The sequence below is a fragment of the Aegilops tauschii genome, chromosome 1, assembly GCF_002575655.3.
Source record: "Aegilops tauschii subsp. strangulata cultivar AL8/78 chromosome 1, Aet v6.0, whole genome shotgun sequence".
Lineage (NCBI taxonomy): Eukaryota > Viridiplantae > Streptophyta > Magnoliopsida > Poales > Poaceae > Aegilops > Aegilops tauschii.
In genome coordinates this window covers 40,387,314-40,408,827 of record NC_053035.3, presented here as the reverse complement: position 1 = coordinate 40,408,827, position 21,514 = coordinate 40,387,314, and positions in this window count along the sequence as shown.

Below are 21,514 nucleotides of genomic sequence, written 5' to 3'. Positions count from 1 at the left end.
CCCACTTCTTGCCGAAAGAATTAACACAAGCTCGAAGCATGTCTTCAAGAATTTGATTGACTCGCTCGACTTGGCCTTGGGATTGGGGATGATAAGCAGTGCTCCAGGTAATATGAGTTCCCATTGCCTCTTGGAAACTATCCCAGAACTTCAAAGTGAATATACTGCCGCGGTCTGAACTGATCTCCTTCGGAATGCCGTGGAGTGACACAATTCTGGAGATATACAAGTTTGCTAATTGACTAGCAGTGATAGTCTCCTTGACTGGCAGAAAGTGAGCAACCTTCAAGAATTGGTCGATGGCGACAAAGATAGCATCGTTACCTTTCTGAGACTTGGGAAGGCCAGTGACGAAGTCCATCTGAATCTTATCCCACTTCCATTCAGGAATCGGAAGTGGTTGTAGAAGTCCAGCCGGTTTCTGATGTTCTGCTTTGACGCGACAACAAACGTCACATTCTTCAATATATTGAGCAATGTCTTGCTTCATCTTAGACCACCAGTACTTCTGACGGATGTCTAGATACATCTTGGTACTTCCTGGATGAATAGAGAGAGGGGTGTCATGCGCTTCTTTCATCACCTTCTCTATCATAAGCTCGAACCGGGGTACTACAATGCGATCTCTGAAGTATAAGGTTCCATCTTCACCAAGTGAGAAATCTCTGGATTTCTCCAAGGCAAGATCCTTTTTCATCAAATCAACATGAGCATCTTTGGCTTGAGTAGACTTAATTGCTTTCAGAAGAGTTGTTTCCAGTACAAGGTTATTCAGAGAACCCTGTGGAACTAGTTGAAGGTTCAACTTGCAAAGTTCTTCATAAAAGCGGGGTTGAGCTTTATGAACCATGTGGTTATTGCAATAAGACTTGCGGCTCAAGGCATCGACCATTACATTAGCCTTGCCAGGGGTATAGGATATATCGCAGTTGTAGTCAGCAATAGCTTCCATCCATCGTTGCTGACGGAGGTTCAGATCTGGCTGAGTAAACGCATACTTCAGACTCTGATGATCGGTGAAGATCTCGCAACGATTACCGAGAAGGTACTGTCGCCATAGCTTCAGTGCAAAGATAACCGCAGCAAGCTCGAGGTCGTGAACTAGGTAGTTCTCTTCATGAGGACACAATTGACGGGAGGCATAAGCAATCACTCTGTGCTCTTGCATTAGGACACAGCCTAATCCTTGTCGTGAAGCGTCGCAATAGATGACGAAGTCTTTGCGAGAATCAGGGGGAGCAAGCACTGGGGCAGATGTCAGCTTGTCCTTGAGTGCCTAGAAACTTTCCTGACATTTGTTTGTCCAATCGAACTTAACGCCCTTGTGAAGCAGATTGGTCAGTGGCTTGGCGATCTTGAAGAAGTTCTCGACAAAGCGGCGACAATAGCTGGCTAGTCCGAGAAAGCTTCTGACTTGCTTGACAGTCTTCAGAGGGGTCCAGTCAAGAATAGCCTGAATGCGCTCTGGGTTGATGGCAATACCATCCTTGGAGATGACATGACCAAGGTAGGTGACTTCGGGTAACCAAAATTCGCACTTGGAATACTTGGCATAAAGTTGATGTTCTCGAAGCTTCTCTAGAACAAGTCAAAGATGTTCAGCATGTTCTTCTTTGTTCTTCGAATATACCAGGATATCATCCAGATAGACTATGACGAACTTGTCAAGGTAATCCATGAATATGTAGTTCATCAGACGAGAGAATGTGGCTGGAGCATTGGTGTGACAGCCTGGTTTTTGCCCCCTCTTATTTGCCTGATTTTCATTTGGAGTTATTCTGAAATTTGGAATTTTTAAATCTTTTCATATGGACTTAAACACTTGGGTATCCTTGGCTTTCACAAATGATAAAATGATTTGTTATGCATATGAGTAATTACTTAAAGTTATTTTCTTGCACAAATAAAATAGTAAAATTTGCTAGAAAATATTCTGTTAAGTGCTTGTTTACCATTTTGCTTGATTTACAGAATGTTTGAACCTAACTTGGTTGTAAAGAAATTAGGATTTGCTTGTGGTGATGATAGTATAATTTTTGCTATGCATATGAGAAATTAATCGAAGTTATTTTCTTGCATGAGAAAAATAATGAAACTTGCTACAAAATATCTTGTTAAAGTGAGAGTTACCCTGACCAGGAAAGTAATATAAGTTGTTGATGTTTATGCTTAGTGTGAATATGGTTGACGTCAGTCATTTTCGTTAATATGTGATGCATGTGTAGTATTGCATTTCATGGCATGCTATGACACCAGTCATTTTCATTTTAAGTTGAACCTGAATATAACTCAACTTGAATATATCGTTGACTGGGTCATGGTGCCGCTCAATCGAGTTTTTCCCAGTGCAACCACATTTGCCTTTGTGGGAAGGCCTTGATTCGGTCCATTGACATGCCTCTGGTCGGTGCCTCCAACTAGGGAAGGTTATGAGCATGCTTACCCTGGCCCGGTAAGCAGGCATAATCTTGTGTGCCCGTTGTTGAGATTATGGTACTGGGTCCCCGAGTGGGATCGTTTTGGCCACGACGGTGGTCGTTGTGTCTTTGGTAGACACGGGGCCACCAGGACTAGCCCGTTGGGGATTGGGTCAGAGTGGCCGGGAGAGTGTCATGGCAATGGAGGGGTTTCGTCGGAATGTCGTTGGTCCACCCGAATGGGAGTGCGAGGCCATGGGTTCCGTGGTGTGGGTACAGTGTGCTACCTCTGCAGAGTGTATAATCTATCGATAGCCGAGTCCACGGTCACGGACGCCTTGTAGTAGGTCCCACCATGAGTCAACGTTTAATAAATTTGCACACTAAGTTATGAACTTTGCACTGTTGATGATGGCGGAAAGGCCATCGAGATGTTCGGGACCAAATATTGGTCGTGGTTGTGATCGCCGTAAGGATCACGAGTTACTCTTGTCAAGACCACGATGGCGATTTGTTGGTGATCCGTAAATGATCACGGTTGGTAAGTCCGTCCCGAGGGACGTTCGAGCATGACCACAGCATGTTGGACATATGGTGTTGCATTATTATTAATTGGTTAATTATCATGATATTGTTTGTCATTATGATTATGCCTGTTGTGAGCTTGCAAGTACATTCAATGTACTGACCTGGCGTATCATGCCAGATTTCAGGAAAGTCTCGTTGGAAAGGAGTGTTGTCCGGGTCTAGATCGTGTCCACATCGGTGTCCCTGTGCTATGGAGCTTCCGCTACGACGTTGTTCCGCTGCCGCGTAGTTGTCATGATCGAGGCCCCTTTATGTTCACTAAATTATGTACATATTGTTTAGCCGCACCGTGCGTGCCGCTTGGCCTCGACATCTATTGTAATATAAACTCTGATCCGCTAGCATCAATAAAGCGGTTGTTTTCTGTACCAAGATGTTGTGTGTTGCCAGAAGACACGGTCTCTGGGCTGGCAATGCAGGGTAAACCGGTCGCTCTGAGCCGGGGTGCCACAATTGGTCAAGCCAAAAGACATGACGGTGTACTCGTAAGAACCATAACGAGTGACAAATGCGGTCTTTGGAATATCCTCTTCACGAACACGGATCTGGTGGTAACCCAACCTCAAGTCGAGTTTAGAGAATATCGATGAACCAGCCAGTTGATCATACAGATCATTGATCCGAGGAAGGGGATATTTGTTCTGAATTGTAGCTTGGTTGATAGGATGGTAGTCTTGGACCAAACGGTTCGTTCCGTCCTTCTTCTTGACGAAGAGAGAAGGTGCTCCCCAAGCAGAGGAACTTGGACGAATGAAACCCTTGCGAAGAGATTTGTAGATTTCCTCCTTAAGTTCAAGGAGTTCATGAGGTGGCATCTTGTAGGGTCGTTTGGCAATAGGAACGGTGCCTGGTTTCAAGTCGATGACGAACTCGACAGCCCGGGCAGGGGGTATTCTTGGAAGTTCTTCTGGAAAGACATCTAGGAAATCGCGAACAACTAGAATCTTTTCAATCCCCTCAAGAGGTGCTGCGTTCAACGCATTCAAGCCATAAAGTCGTGCTTCAGCGTTTTGAACCAGACAAGCATTGTAGCTTACTATCTCATCTGAAGGGTGCAGAAGGTGGACAGTTTTAGTGGCGCAAACGATAGAAGGCGTATGTGCTTTCAACCAATCCATTCCTAGAATGAGGTCAATATTGGAAGACTTCAGAATAATGGGAGAGGCATGGAACTCTAATCCTTGAATCTCAATGACGACGTTGTGGCTAACCATGGTGGTTCGACATTGGCCCGCGGGGGTGTTTACCACTAATGGAATGTGCATCTCTTCGTATTTAATGCCATGCATGAATGCAAAATCTTCTGATATGAAAGAATGTGATGCTCTTATATTGAATAAAACAGCAGCTGGTAATGAATTAACAAGGAGAGTACCCATCACAGTAGCAGGTTGGTCTTGAGCTTCATTCAGATCAATGTTGTTAGCCTGCCCACGACCATAAGGCTTGGCATTGTTGTTGCGGGGCTGATTGTTTCCACGGGCATTAGAAGGTAGAGCCAGCTGATTCTGATTCTGAGGACGGTTCCTGGAGCGGTGACCTGGAAGGCCACACTTGAAGCACATACCATCATTGGGATTGGGATCAGGAGCTCGAGGTGGTACAGTTCGAAGAGGCTGCCTCTGCGGGGGTGGAGGCAGACGCGGTGCGGCATAAGACTGTCTTGGTGCAGATGCAGTTGGACGATACATGTTATGGGGAATCCATATCTGACGCTTCTGCGCTGACGGGCCCGAAGATGAGCCAGCGTCACGGCTGCGCTTGAGGGATCCCTGGTGTTCCTGCAGACTAGTCTCAACATGAATAGCCTTGTTCACCAAGGTGGCTAAGTCGGCAAAGTCATGAACGAGTAGTGCTAGCTTGATATCAGGGTGAAGTCCGTCACGAAACTTCTCTTGCTTACGAGCATCAGTAGCAATGTCTTCTTCAGCGTAGCGGGACAAGTCCAAGAATTCCCGCTGATAAGCATCTACAGACTTGTTGCCTTGGGTGAGGTTGCGGAAATCTCGCTTCTTCCTGTCCATGATTCCCTGAGGAATGAAGCGGGCACGAAAGGCAGCTTGGAAATCCGGCCAAGTGATGACCGTCCCAGTAGGCAGGGTACGCCTATGGCTGTCCCACCATTGAGCAGTGGGACCCTTCAGAAAGAATGATGCAAAGGTGACATAGCTAGCAAGGGACACACTAGCAGACTCCACTTCATACTTGATGTCGCGGAGCCAGTCATCAGCATCAAGGGGCTGAGTTGAGCTACGGTAAATAGTTGGGTTGAGGCGCATGAAGTCCTGCAGAGTTACTGGGGTTGGCTGTTGATTCATGTTCGGACGAGGAAACTGAGCCATCATTCCTACCATGAACTGACGGTTCAGCTCAAATTGTTGCATCATTCCGGCAAAGAATTCGGGCGGTGGTGGATCGTTGGCACCACGGCCACGACCAGTGGGTCTAACCATCCTGCTAACATGTAACAGGGGGTAGTTCAGCATTGAGCATTTGCAAAGACAAGGATCATTCATGATGAAACATGCATAATGAAGGTACGATGGATACCACTTAGTAGTCAACACGACATTGTGTGTACTATTCAAAATACTATTCTAAGGAATAACTACGGCTTATCCAACTTTGGGTGAATGTGGTCACGGGATCCTAATATTAGAGTTAGTAAATTCGTTTAACCTAAATGGAAGAGAGATTAGAGCCCCACAGTATAGACGAGGAGTAAAAGATCCTAATACCACCCAATGGCGATGTGGGCCCGTAAGACACACAGCCAATGTTAGTAAAAGTTTTTCAGTGACTAGACTCAACTTCGGCCAAGGAGTTGGAAAGGGGGCTACCTACAGGCAGTCGGCTCTGATACCAACTTGTGACGCCCTCGATTGAATCGTACACTAATCATACACGCAATTGTGTACGATCAAGATCAAGAACTCACCGGAAGATATCACAACACAACTCTAGACACAAATAAAATAATACAAGCCTTATATTACAAGCCAGGGGCCTCGAGGGCTCGAATACATCAGCTCGAAAACACAAGAGTCAGCGGAAGCAACAATATCTGAGTACAGACATGAGTTAAACAAGTTTGCCTTAAGAAGGCTAGCACAAAAGCAACATCGATCGAGAAGGCACGACATCCTGCCTGGGAGCCTCCTAACTACTCCTGGTCGTCGGCGGTCTGCACGTAGTAGTAGGCACCCTCGGGGTAGTAGTAGTCGTCGGTGGTGTCGTCTGGATCCTGGGCTCCACCATCTGGTTGCGACAACCGAGAAGAATGGAAAAAAGGGGAAAAGAGGAAGCAAAGCAACCGCGAGTACTCATCCGAAGTACTCAACAAGCAAGGATCTACACTACATATGCAACATTATCAAAGGAAGGCTGTATATGTGGACTGGGCTGCAGAAATGCCAGAATAAGAGGGGGAGAAGCTAGTCCTATCGAAGACTAGCATCTTCTGGAAACCACCATCTTGCAGCAACAGGAGGGAGTAGAGTATTATAACATAAGTCATATTTATGTTGTTGTATCAACGCTACGGGATCCTTTCTCGACTCCCGAAGCAACATATCCAAATCATGCCTTAGCATCCAGTTCTAGTTGTATCGATCGGGATACAACTCCGAGTGTCCCTTACCGTAGGACAGGCTATCGATAGATGTTTTCTTCCCTGCAGGGGTGCACCAACTTACCCACCACGCTCTCTTAAATCCGGCCGGACACACTTACCTGGGTCATGCCCGGCCTCGGCCAAACAATACGCCGCAACCCAACCTAGGCTTAATAGCGAGGTTAGTACGCCGGACTAAACCTATGCCCCCAGGGGTCTTGGGCAATCGCCCCGGGAACTCCTCCACGTTGCGAGGGCGGCCGGTGAGCAGACCTAGCTACCTCCTTAAAAAGGCAGGTTCTTACGCAGTCCAACCCAGCGCGCGCCGCTCAGTCGCTGACGTCCATTAAGCTTTGGCTGATGCATACGACGCAGAACGCCCATACTATGCCCACGTGATGGTTAGTGCTATCAGGCCAGAGGCCCCTCGGATCAAATATCCAAATCATAGTGGATTAGGAGCGCGTGGTAACAAGCGGAGACTCACGAAAGATGTGACCCCATCGCCCCGTTTCGAGGACTTGCGGCAAGGGCTAAGAATGCCCGGCCACGCCTCGTAAGTATCTCGCGGGCACCTTCCAGGTCAACCCGACTCCACATCACTCGCAATTAAGCTCGCGCAGGTACCCCTCAGGGCCGACCCGTCTTTAGTAACATGGTTCAGTGTAAAGTCATAGTAACCATAGTAACTGTGTGTCTAACACCAAGGGGAACCCCGAGGAACCACCCTCAGTGGATTGCACTCGATGTAATCATCAAGGTGAACGTAAGAGGAACCCCCCTCGAGGTTCACACTTGAGGGGTTGCACGACAGAGTCGTATCGGAAGTGGTTAAGGAGGAAATCACCCTCGATGACCACGACCGAATAGCTACACTACAGAGATCTCATCAGGAGTGATATATGAGGTTCCACCCTCGGCACTCGATGGTAACTCTGCAGAGTCGAGCAATAAAAGGGGCGTGATGTGATGTGAGGTGTCGGGCTCTGGTCGTCGATCACGTTGATCGAGTCGTCGATGATGAAGCAGGGGCAACAAAGGACAAGGTGGGGGTCATTGATGGATCACTAGCCAACCTATACTAAGCAGTTTAGGATAAGCAGGTAAGGTAACAATAAGCAGGTTACAAAAGCAGGCTATGCATCAGAATAGGAGCAAACAATAACAGTAGCAAAATCTAATGCAAGCATGAGAGAATTGAATGGGCGATGTCGGGATGATCAAAGGGGGGGCTTGCCTGGAAGCTCTGCTGAAAAGGAAGAAGTGTCGTCGTCGACGTGGTCGATCACAGGGGCAGCATCGGTCTCGGGGTCTACCGGAGAGAAGAGGGGGAAGAAACAATAAATATAAAGCAAACATAGCATCACAAAGCATAACATGGCAACATGATGTGCCGGGTGTGACCTAACGTATGGCTACATGATATAGGTGAAGGGGGAATTCAACCGGGAATGTTTTCCCGGTTCCGGACCTGTGTCAGACAGATGACCGGAGGGGGAATGTTCCATGTTCAACATGCTAGGGGCATGTGATAGATGAACGGACCGTGTATTCAGATTCATTGGATTTTTGTGAGCAACTTTCATGTATAAAGTTTTTCCATTCGAGCCACGGTTTATTTTATATTAATTTTCAAAGATTAAAGCATTTTCAGAAACTATTTAAAATAACAGAAATGGAATTATGACGTTAGCAGAGTGTCAGCATGACATCAGCAAGTCAATGGACCACCTGACTGGTCAAACTGACCAATGGGTCCCACCCTTCATAGACAATGGACTAACAGAAGTTTAAACTAACTAAAACAGAGTTATTTAGCAGGAAGGCCCCACCTGTCATGGACTAATTAATTAAATTAATTAGTTTTAATTATGAAAATATTTTAATTAGAGGATTAAGCGGTGGGGCCCGCACGTCAGCGTCACAGAGACGCCTAGTCAGCACATTGACTGGGTCAACCCAGTTAATGGGGCCCGCGGGGCCCGCTGGCAGTGACCCAGGGGTGGCCCAGGTGTGCCACGTTGGCGGTGGCCGGTGGCTCAACACCGGTGACACCAAACGCGGCGTCGCGGCTCGGATCTCGCCGGAAAACGCGTACAGGGCTCGGGGAGGAGCGGGGCTAGGCTCATTCGAACGAGCTCTCAGCGCCGTGTCGAGTAGTGGCCGTAGCACCGCCGGACTTGGCCGGAATCGGCGCCGGCGAGCGGTGGAGGTGGCGGCGTGCATGGGTGCTCGACGAAAACTGAGCTATGGTGCGCTAGCGAGCAAATGGAGAGGCTGGGGAGTATCTACGCGGTGTGGGGAGTGCAACGGCCACTGGCCCGCGACCATTTGGTCACCGGAGACACGCCGGCGACGAGCTCCGTGGCGCTGCGTTCGGGTCCTCGACGAGCACGACGCTAGGGGGCACGGGAAGGCTCGCGCGCGTGAGCGTTGGGCTCATGGGAACACCAGGAGCACGACGGAGGCCTCAGGCGAGCATGACAAGGGCCATGGCCACGGCCACGAGTTCGTCGGTGGCAAACAGAGCTCGGGCGCGGCAGCAGCTAGCTACGGCGCGTGAAGAGGCTAAAAGGAGGGGAGCAGGAGACGGAGGAGCTCACCGTGCGGCACGCAAGATGGCCCTTGGGAGATTAGGAGTAGCAGAACGTCGCCGGGGAAGATGGGGATCGCCGGCGACCCGAGGTCGGCGATGTAGAGCTCCTCGGCTCCCTCCAGTGGCTCCAGAGGACGCGGCAGTCCACGGCGATGCCGACGAGCACAGCCAGGCCGCGTTGAAGGCACGGTGGCCGCGGAGATGACGAAGACGCGGCGGCGATGGCGCTCGGAGGTGGATGGGGAACGAGGGGGGATCTGGTGGGGAGAGCCAGGGGGATGGAGAAGCGGGAGTGGCGGTAGGTGAGGGGGAGGACTCGAGGCGTCCCGGGCCTTATCCTCTCGTCGGGCGTCGCCGGCAAGGTGGTTGGACGGCGACGGGCGCGCGCTGTCCCGCCCGGTCGTAGGAACAGGAAGTGACCGGGCAGGGGGAGTGGGCCGGCCTGCTGGGATGGGCCGAGGCCCATGGGAAGGCCAGGGGCTCTCCCACCCCTTTGCTTTTCCTTTTCCTTTTATTTTTATTTTTAACTTTTGCCTTTTCTTTTAAAAACTTTCCGTTTTAGCTATTCTAGGCCATTTAGACACTTTGCAAAAATGTTGGTTCACCACCAATATTAATTATGCATTATTTGGCACAAGATGAACATTTTAGTTTTCATGTTTGAGCAATTTGAATTTCACTCAGAATTTGAAATTGAATTCAACTGGAATTTGAAATGGAATATTGATCAAAGTGACTAAGCACTGTTATAGCAAAATGATTAGCTTGATCTCAGGGATTACTGTAGCATCATTACACCGGGGTGTTACAGAACCCTAGCGCCGCCAAGCCCTCGGCTCCCTCTCCCACCTCTCCTGCCCGCCGCCGGGCAAAGCCCAGTTGGCGTCGACGGCGGCGGGATCTCTCCTCCCCGCAGCGGCCGGAGCTGGCGCGGGTGGCGTTCGGCGGCGGTTGGCGACGCGCCGGCGAGGACTCAGGGGGCGACGGAAGGAGCTGCTTCCCCCGGTGGTCGCGTGGGGGGCCGTTCGGGGCGCTCCTATGGTGGTCGTGGTCGATCTGTTTCAGATCTGACCGCCGGTGCCTCGGGCGGCGCGGGGATCTTGGGGCGGCGGCCTCGATCGGTGGCGCGCGGTGCGGCCTGCCTGGCGGGCGGCACCCGCGGGTGCAGATGCGGGGCCTTCCACGGCTGCGTGGGCGGCGTGGAGGCAGCGGCGCTACGGTGGCTCCTCAATGGCCGACCGGAGTTTCATGGGAGGCGTCGTCTCCGACTCGATCTACTCCGGTTTGTGCTGACTACGGTAGCGACTACGGTCGACGCCTATACTGCCTGGATGGATCTGGCGAGTGGGCATGGATCAGAGGGAAACTCCAGGCCGGCATGGCGGCCGCACCAAAGTCGACGCCCTCGGCGTCGATTCCCTTCCTGGAGGCTTCGGTGTGGATCATACGCCCCCCACCTCTGCCATGAGCGCAGGCGAAAGCCTCTGTTCCTCTGTTTGGGCGACGATGGCACTTTGGTGTCGTGTTCCTTCCTGAAGGCGTCGGCCGAGGACCGCTCAGGGTGGTGGAGTTGCTGGTAGTTCAGAGTCGACGCGAGATGACATGTAGGTGGAGCGGTGTGGCATCAACAGTATCATCGATGGTGGGTCTCGGCGGCATGGCGCAGTGGAGACTCGGCGTACGATGCACGGAGATGGACTTGCGCAGGAGGAGGAAGCTGTCTGGCGTCGTGGTGGCGTCGACGGTAGCTAGATCGTGCAAGGTAGATGCAGCAGTACAGCTCTGAAGATGGATTGGTGGCAAGTGGCTGCGGCGGCTTCATACCCGGCAGGCGTCCTGGTTGAGGAGCACGCCGAACTGGTGGGTGCCCATACCCGGCAGGTGTCCTGGTTGGGACCTCAGGTCTTAGATGTTAGGTCTGGCTGCGATGTCTGTTTGGTATTAGGCCCAGGCTATCAGCGCCCCTTCATCAATTGGATAGGTGTAGCGACAGTTGTTGCTTAGACGGTGGCTTTAGTCTTACTGTTGTATGACTTTATAAGGTCTTGTGAGAATAATTAATAAAGTGGCCGTATGCATCACCCAGATGCAGAGGCCGGGGGTCATCCGCCTTTTCTAAAAATATCTAATCTACGGTGTATTCCACAATATAACTTGTTGGTAATGAAGAGTGTAACTTCTTAGTAATCAATTTAGTTCGACTAATAAGACCATTAACCTAAGTTATTATAAACATTAACCTAGGTATATACTATAATGTTTCTCAACCCTAGCGGCCACCCAAGGTCTCCTTCACGTCACAGCCTCGGCCATCCTCCTCTCTGGCTCGTCCGACGGCCTCGTCAACGATCAGACGAGTAAAGGACCCACAAGTCTCAGTTCTGTAGTTCTAGAAATTTTCTAAATTAATGAACATTCAATAAAATACACGCCACTGTTTAAAATTCAAGATTATTTTTTCAAATACATGAACATTTTTAGATATTGAATATTTTCAAATTTTGTGAACATTTTGTAAACTTGTGAACAGTTCTTTCAAATTTGTGGAGATTTCTTAAATTCCTTAAAAAAATAATATTGCAATAATATATTTTTTAAAACCTTTAAAAAAGACCTCCAATCATTCTTGGGGGGTGGGGGGGGGGGGGGGGTGGGGAGGCGACTGGAAGTCTAGAAAAAAAACAAAACGAAACATATCTGAATTTTTTTAGGTAAAACAAATCCGAAAATGATATGCATTGCCCGTGGCAAGCACATAACTGCGAGACAGTGGGCTAGCCTTTTATGCGCTACAATAAATGTCAGGCAGAAATCGGTACTAGGAATCTTTCTGTAACCTTCAACCCGATTTTGAGAAGGTTCTAGAAAGTTTTTTCCTTCTTATATTTTGGTTTTTCTGGGTTTCTTATTTTTGCTTGTTACTCCCTCTATAAACTAATATAAGAGTGTTTAGATAAATAAAGTAGTGATCTAAACGCTCTTATGTTAGTTTAGGAGGGAGTAGTTTTTTTCTTTTCTATTTTGTGTTTAAATCAATTTATCTTATTTGCAAGCATTTTAAAAAATCATTAATATTTTTGTAATTTGTGAATAATTTATCAAATTCGTTGCCATTTTTAAAATTCATGAACTTTCCTCAAATTTTGAACATTTTTGAATTCAGAAACACTTTTGAAATTCATGATTTTCTGAATTCTCCAATGTGTTTTGAAATTCATGAATTTTAATGAATTCACAAAAACTCATATTGATGAATATTTTTTGAATTCAAGAACAGTTCGAATTTCATGATTTTTCCAAAAAAAATGAATACTTTTCAAATTCATGATTTTTTTGGAATGCATGAACATTTTTGAAATATGTATATTTTTGCAAATTTGTCTACACTTTTCACATTTGTGACAAATAGCTGTGAAATTCATGAATTGTTTTTCAAAATCAGTTTGTGAATGTATTTTCAAATTCATGAATGCTACTACAAAATAGGTGATATAATATATATATTTATTTATTTTTGCGAGGAAAACTTCTGATCTATTCGTCAAATGTTAAGGTAATATAAAGAACATCAACAGTAAAAAAATACGTCCAGATTCGTAGACCACCTAGCAAAGACTGGGATCCAACACGCCTCTATTGCCCTAAGACCATAGAAAATGAGGTGGCGGTTGTGTCGACGGAAGGCACAAGAAACCCTAGCGTGACTGGGTGCACAGGCGTACGAGGGGCCGAAACTCTCAAACATGAAATGATATATTCTATTTAAAAGACAAAAAACAAATTCTTGGTTTACCGGGTCCACACTGTTTTCATATGTGCGCGCACATGCTACTTTTGTGGCACAGGTTACCCGTCTCTATTTAAAGGGAACAGTCGCACAACACGTGGTCGTTGCACAGAGAGAGCACAACACAAGCCCAAAGAAAGGAAGGTGTATAACCAGAGGAAAAGCAGATGAAAGGATCGATATAGTTGACTAGAGGGGGAGGGTGAATAGGCAACTATCAATTTTTAGCTTTTCTTTACCAATTTAAACTTTGCATCAAAGTAGGTTGTCTAGATATGCAACTAGGTGAGCGACCTATATGATGCAACAACAACAAGCACACAAGCAAGCAAGAGATATAACACAAATAAGCTTGCACAAGTAAAGGCACGATATAACCAAGAGTGGCGCCGGTGAAGACGAGGATGTGTTACCGAAGTTCCTTCCTTTTGAGCGGAAGTACATCTCCGTTGGAGCGGTGTGGAGGCACAATGCTCCCCAAGAAGCCACTAGGGCCACCGTATTCTCCTCACGCCCTCACACAATGCGAGATGCCGTGATTCCACTATTGGTGCCCTTGAAGGCGGCAACCGGACCTTTACAAACAAGGTTGGGGCTCTCTCCACAACTTAATTGGAGGCTCCCAACGAAACCGCGGAGCTTCACCATAATGGAATATGGCTCCGAGGTGACCTCAACCGTCTAGGGTGCTCAACCACCCAAGAGTAACAAGATCCGCAAGGGATTAGTGGGGGGAATCAAATTTCTCTTGGTGGAAGTGTAGATCTGGGCCGTCTCAACCAATCCCTAGAAAATCAACAAGTTTGATTGGCTAGGGAGAGAGATCGGGCGAAAATAAGCTTGTGGAGCAACAATGGAGTTTGGGGGAAAAGAGGTAAGTCTTCTTGGAGAAGAAGACCCCTTTATATAGTGGGGGGACATATCCAACCGTTATGCAGCCCGCAGCCCGCATCTGGGCGGTACTACCGCTGCCACAGCGGTACTACCGCTGTGGCAAGCAGGCATAGGGCAACCAGAGCTGAGGGAGAAGAGGTACACGCACTAGGGCGTTACTACCGCCGATAAGCGGTACTGCCGCTCCCTACAGCCGCTGGAAAACAGAGGAGGGCAGCGAGCTGGCCCGTAGTTGGAGCGGCAGTAGGATTGGTACTACCGCTGATAAGCGGTACTACCGCGCCCTACTGTCGTCCCTACTTCCGCTCCCCTGCGTGGTCTTTTACGGAAACCCGACACGAAAAATCGAGATCACAGCAGGGGCGGTAGTACCAGCGGCACTAACAAGCGGTACTACCGCCAATAGGCGGTACTACCGCTCTGACCGCGGTACTACCGCTTAGCACACAACACCCCTTGTTTTGCACAGCACGGATACTCCAAAGAAGCAGGAAGAAGGCGAGGGTGCAAGGAAAGTGTGTACGTGATGATTCCACCCATACTCTTCCGAAACGGATCCCCTCTTGATAGTACGGTTATCCCTACGACTCAATTCCACCGAAAATAAACGAGGGAAAATAATCCGTCTAAAGTGGAGTCCTCGAGGGGTAACAATCGCATAGTGCCTTTATATTAGATAACCTGAAAAGCTTAAGGCACACGATTAGTCCGCAAAAGTATTGTCATCAATCACCAGAACAAACCAGGGAAAATTATGCCCTAACAATCTCCCCCTTTTTGGTGGATTGATGACAACACGGGATTTGCACAAGAAATAGTAACTGGAAATTAAGCAAACCAACTCCCTACAAAATATAGACGGCCCCCCCTAGAGGTGTGCACCAAGGAAATTAGCATGAAAGGCTATGTGCACATCTTTAGGATCAAACTCCCCCTATATTTTATAGACAGGCAACTTCCTTGCATATAGGAATAATAACAGGTACAACTAAGCAAGGATAAGCAAGAGAGCAATAATATAAGTGCCGGTAATGATGCATCAGACAGGATAACAGAGTACCAAAGTAGATAAGATAGGATAGTTCACATATGTCTTACACCATGTGGTCTCACTCACAGCCGAACAGAGTTCAAAACGAGAAAGCGAACGAACACAAACGAACACACAAACACAAAACCCAAAGCAAATCCCTAACTCTCCCCCTTTGGCAGCAAGACACCAAAGGGAAAGGGACGACACAAGACACGATGGTAGTAGATCTCCATGGCATCACCAGTCATGCTCCTCCTCCTCCTCCTCCTGAGAGACCTCTGCAATACGGGGAGAAGCGCGAACTCCAGTGTCCTCCTCAGTGTCAGACCACGGGCAATGCACTCTAAATGGCCTTGTCAGACCAGTGATCCGCTCCTCAGAGCCATCAGCAACCTCAAGGCCAACCTGTCTCATAATGGCCTTGTCACGACGACGAGCCATCTTGGCCTCCTTGTGAGCCTTGTACTGGCCCTTGGCCTGGAAGCAGAACAGACGCTTCATCTTCTCCTTGAGATTCTTCGCCCAAGAGGGCTCCTCAGATGGGGGCACATACTCTGGCCCATCATCGTCTTCATCATCTGCATCAGATAGGGCAGTCTCTTGCACTGGAGGTGCCGGAGTAGACGAACTCCACTTCTCCTTCTGACGCAGCTCGATAATGTCATGAGAAACTAGATTGTCTGAAACAAGCTCCTCTCCTGGAAACTTGGCTACCCAAGTGTCCTCGATAAGATGCATAAGATAGGGTCCATAAATGATGCACTTGCGCTCCATGACAGCAGAGTGAAGTTCAGACCACATCACATGTGACACATCCAGCACCTGCTGAGAGCCCTGCTCTTCTTGACAGAATAGAAGCAAGTCAACCAGGTAAGAGTGCACCTGATCCAAGTTGCCGACCCGAGGAAACAGGGTGTTCTGGAAGATCCGATGCATGATGTCTAGGAAGGGCCAGAGCTCATAAGAAACCTTCCCAGTCTTAGACACCTTCCTAGTAGAATAGGGCCAAAGCTTTTCCTTATGAGTAGCGGCTATCTCCTTATGAGGGCGAAACCCAAGTGGGGTCTGGGCACCCTCATCATTGTACGATAAGCTGACCATGAAGTCCTTCCAAGGTGCGGACAGAAGACGGCCATAGGTCATCCAAGACAGAGTGCGGGCCGGATCATGCCCAAAGTGAACGGTGGTAAAGAACTGGGCCACGAGCTCGGCATCAATGTCCTTGTTGAAGGAAATGATCCTCTTGATATCCAACTCCTCACACCTCTGCAGAGCATTCCCAAAGTATGGCAAGTCCTTCTCCATGTGCGAGAGATCGACAGACTTGACCTTCACAAACAAGTTCTTCTTTTGCCTCAAGACATCGTGATAGATGGACTGCTGAAACCTGTTCCAGAACGGACTGCCCCGAAGAGCAACGTCCTGGTCCACATGGTAGGGATTGTGCTTCCTCTTGGTACAGAACTCCATTGCAGACATCTGATTAGCACGCTTGTGCCCAGCGGAGGTCTTCGTCGTTGGAACCTTGACCTTGCGTTTTGGCGGCTCAGTCGAGCCACCCTCAGCAACAGTAGCAGCAGCCTCTGGTTCACCCGAAGAGCGATAACGCTTGGAACCTGTTGCACGATCTGGGTTCTTGCGGCGAGCCTGATGCCCGGAGCTACTACCACCTGAAACACACACACACACACACAAGAACCACAAGAGCAAGAGTGCATAAGCCAAGGAAAGACAAACACCAAAGATGGAAAATTAGGGAGGGAAACATGGGCATTGGCATCTCAGAGCGGTAGTACCGCGCACCAGAGCGATAGTACCGCTTATAAGCGGTAGTACCGCTATGGTGGAGTGGTAGTACCGCCGGAGCGGTTGTCAGCGGGCTGACACCTACCGCGGCAAGATCCGGTACTACCGGAGATGCAAAAGTCCATATTTCTGTGCCTAATCATCAATCTACCTAGTCTAGCAGTCTCCCAAGTCCTTCCTAAGCCTCGATTCAACAAACACATCGAGGAATGCAACGAATATAGCCCAAAACCTAGATTCAAGAAAGAGAACCTAGGGATAGAAGAACGGGGGAAATACCGGCATCCATGGCAGGAGGAGAGGGTGGGGAACGATCCCACCGGTTGGAAACGAGGGAGACGGCCGCGAACCGGCGGCCCAGCGACGGACCGCCGGTGCTTGGGGAGTCGCCTGAGAGAGGAGAGGACGAGGAGATGGGGCTAACTGAATGGGTATGGGGGAGTAGAAACTCCCCCTGCTCGATACATATCCCACGCACCCGGCCCTAAGCGGTAGTACCGCGCAAGGCGCGGTAGTACCACTCTGGCACAGATCTGGAGCACAACGTGCCCCGCAGTACCGCTCCACGGTAGTACCGTGTTGGCAAGGCGGTAGTACCGCTTATAAGCGGTAGTACCACTCTGCTATCGCGGTAGTACCGCTCACGCGCCCCAAAGCAGGATCAACGGGAAAAAATGGCTTATGCGCGACTAACAAAAACTAAGAAGCACACACAAGACACGAGACAGACCAAGACAAACCCGAACACGACAACACCAGAGCACAACCACTCAAAAGAGAAGCACAGGCAAAAGGAAACAACACACAGACAAACTCTCTAGAAGAGAGGGCGGTGGTTGAGACCACCTATGTTTGAGCTATACCATATGGCGCCGTGAAGATTTTAACCTTGGGCCCATGACCAAAACTCATCTTTGAGGCACAAGTACCATCAACAATGGCTAATGTGAAAGAGTTGATCAATTTATGCATAATGGGGGGAGGGAGAGTTCATTGAGAGAACAACACTACCCCTATGTCCATGCCTACACCTAAACAAGATAACAAGTTGAGTATGGTGGGGTGTGCAAGGGTTCAAGCAACATTGCTCGAATCAATGATACTTAGCTCATGCCTTAGCTCGCGAAATCTTGCTTCATCCAAGGGCTTCGTGAAAATATCTGCAAGGTTATCATGAGTGTTGACATAGTTGAGCTCGATCTCCCCTCGCCTAATGTGATCTCGGATGAAGTGATACTGAATCTCAATATGCTTCGTCTTGAAGTGTTGAACCGGGTTGAGAGAAATCTTGATGGCACTTTCATTGTCACACCAAAGAGGCACTTTGTCACAAATGACACCGTAATCCTTCAAAGTTTGCCTCATCCATATGAGTTGAGCACAACAACTACCGCCCGCCACATACTCCGCTTCGGTGGACGAGAGAGATACACAACTTTGCTTCTTGGAAGACCAACACACCAAAGAGCAACCAAGAAATTGGCACCCTCCGGAAGTGGACTCCCTATCCACTTTGTCTCCCGCCCAATCGGAGTCCGAATATCCTACAAGCTTGAAGTTTTCTCCTCTTGGGTACCATAAGACAAAGTTTGGGGTATGAGCCAAATATCGAAAGATTCGCTTGACCGCCACAAAGTGGCTTTCCTTAGGTGCGACTTGAAACTGTGCACACATTCCCACACTCAACATGATATCCGGTCTAGATACACAAAGGTAAAGCAAGGATCCAATCATGGAGTGATATACCTTTTGATCCACCGCTTGACCATTGGGATATATGTCAAGTTGGCATTTGACGGGCATTGGAGTGGAAGCCGGCTTGACATCGCTTAACTTGAATCTCTTGAGCATGTCTTGAGTATATTTGGTGCGGTTGATGAAGGTTCCTTCTCTTCTTTGCTTGACTTCGAACCCGAGAAAGAACTTCAACTCTCCCATCGAAGACATCTTGAACTTTGAGGTCATGAGAGCGGCAAATTCCTCATTGAAAGCTTTTTTAGGGGAACCAAAGATAATATCATCAACATATAGTTGGCACACAAACAAATCCCCTTTGACCTTCTTAGTAAAAAGAGTGGGATCGATTTTCCCAACTTCAAATCCACGATCTTGCAACAACTTGGTAAGGTGGTCATACCACGCACGTGGGGCTTGTTTAAGGCCATAGAGTGCCTTATCGAGTTGATACACATGATCGGGGAAGTAGGGATCCTCGAACCCGGGGGGTTGTTTGACATACACCAACTCATTAATAGGACCATTAAAAAAAGCACTCTTCACATCCATTTGTTGCAACTTAAAGTTATGATGAGAAGCATAAGCAATCAACAAACGAATGGATTCAAGGCGAGCAACGGGAGCAAAGGTTTCACCGTAGTCGATACCCTCGACTTGGGAGTAGCCTTGTGCTACTAATCTTGCCTTGTTGCGAACGATGGTCCCATGAGCATCTTGCTTGTTCTTGAATATCCACTTGGTTCCAATGACATTATGGTTCCCCGTTGGCCTAGGCACCAATCTCCACACCTTGTTGTACTCGAAGTTGTTGAGTTCTTCATGCATGGCATTGAGCCGATCCGGATCTTCTAGCGCCTCATAAACCTTATGGGGTTCAACACAAGAGAAAAACGCGTGATGTTCACAATAGTTTGCCAATTGTCTACGAGTGCTTACCCCCTTTTGAATGCTTCCAAGCACATTCTTCATGAGATGACCCTTGGTAGAGAGCTTGGATGCAATCTTGGCGGCATGACGCTCCAATTCCTCCTCGGGGGTGAGTTGAGGGGCGGTCACTTGGTCATCTTGAGTGCCGTCTTGAGCTTGTTCTTGATCTTGAGGTTGCTCTTGATCTTGAACTTGCTCGGAGGAGAGAACTTGACCTTGGGCATCACTTGGTGATTCAACACCGTCTTGAGATTGATCTTGCCCTTGGTCTTGTTCATGATGTTGAGGGCCTTCACTTTGTTCTTCGGAGGCATGTGGGCTTTGGGTTGGTGATGGCTCCACTTGAGTGGAGCATTGTACTTCTCCTTCGGCGACAAGGGGTTCCTCAATGGGTAGGATAAAACCAACTCCCATTCTTCTTATGGCTTGGGGAGGAATTTCATCACCTACATCACAAGTGCCACTTTGCTCCACTTGGGGGTCGTTATTCTCATCAAACTCCACGTTACACGTCTCCTCAATAAGTCCCGTGGATTTATTGAGGACACGGTAAGCATGAGAGTTTGTAGCATAACCAACAAATATGCCCTCTTTAGCTCTAGCCTAAAATTTAGACAAACGAACACCTTTCTTGAGAATGAAACACTTACACCCGAACACCCGAAAGTACTTCGGGTTGGGCTTGTTACCGGTGAGTATCTCATATGGAGACTTGTTCAAGCCTTTGCGGAGATAGAGCCGATTTGATGCATGACACGCGGTGTTGATGGCTTCGGCCCAAAAGTTGTATGGAGACTTGAACTCCGCCATCATGGTCCTTGCCGCATCCATCATCGTCCGGTTCTTCCTCTCCGCTACACCATTTTGTTGAGGGGTGTATGGTGCGGAATATTGATGCTTGATCCCCTCATCACTAAGAAACTCATCCAAGGTGTAGTTCTTGAACTCAGTGCCATTGTCACTTCTTATAGTCAAGATCTTTGCATTGTGTTGACGTTGGGCTTCATTTGCAAAGTCAATGACGGTTTGTTGGGTCTCGCTCTTTCTCTTGAAGAAATATACCCAAGTGTATCTTGAATAATCATCCACAATCACCAAGCAATACTTTCTACCCCCAAGACTATCAAGGATGGAGGCCCAAAGAGATCCATGTGAAGGAGCTCCAAAGGCCTCTTCGAGTAAATGATAGTCGTGGGAGGGTGAGCCTTCTCATGTAGCTTTCCTTCGATACAAGCATTGCAAGCACAAACTTTAGCAAAACTAACATTTGTTAGTCCACGGACATGGTCCCCCTTGAGAAGACTTTGCAAAGATCTCATATTGACATGGGCTAGACGGCGATGACAAAGCCATCCCACGTCAACTTTAGCCATTAGGCATGTCGTGGTCTTAGTGGGTCACTCCAAAAAGTTAATCACATAGAGACTGTTCTCGACATGCCCAACAAAGGCTACTTTAAGAGTCTTGCTCCACAAGAGGGCCACGGTATCAATATCAAAGAAAGTGGCAAAGCCCATGAGTGCAAGTTGACGAACGGAAAGTAAATTGTATGCAAGGGACTCAACAAGCATGAGCTTCTCAATCGCGAGATCATGAGAAATGACAACCTTGCCAAGTCCCAATACCTTAGAAGACGAGGCATCACCCCACTCGACATTGGTGGGCATAGATGGAATCTTGTGCACGTCCACCACCAAGTCCTTGCTTCCGGTCATATGATTTGTAGCTCCACTATCGAGCAACCATGATCCCCCACCGGAAGCAAACACCTACAATAGATCAATGCTTGGTTTTAGGTACCCATTTTGTAATGGGTCCTTTGATATTAATGACAAGGGTCTTAGGAACCCAAATAGACCATTCAATGTACTCATAAGGAGAACCAACAAATTTGGCATAAACATGCCCATCACTAGCACGACACAACACATAAGAAGGGTTAAAGTCGTCGGCTTTGTTGGAAGGGGTGGCATTTCCCTTCTTGACACCACCACCCTTCGCATTGTTCTTCTTTTCCTTAGAATCACCCTCTCCGTCCTTCACAAAATTTTGCTTGAGAGGAGGAGGTCATTTGGTCTTGTCATTCTTCTTCTTGTTCTTGGGCTTGGGTGCGAAC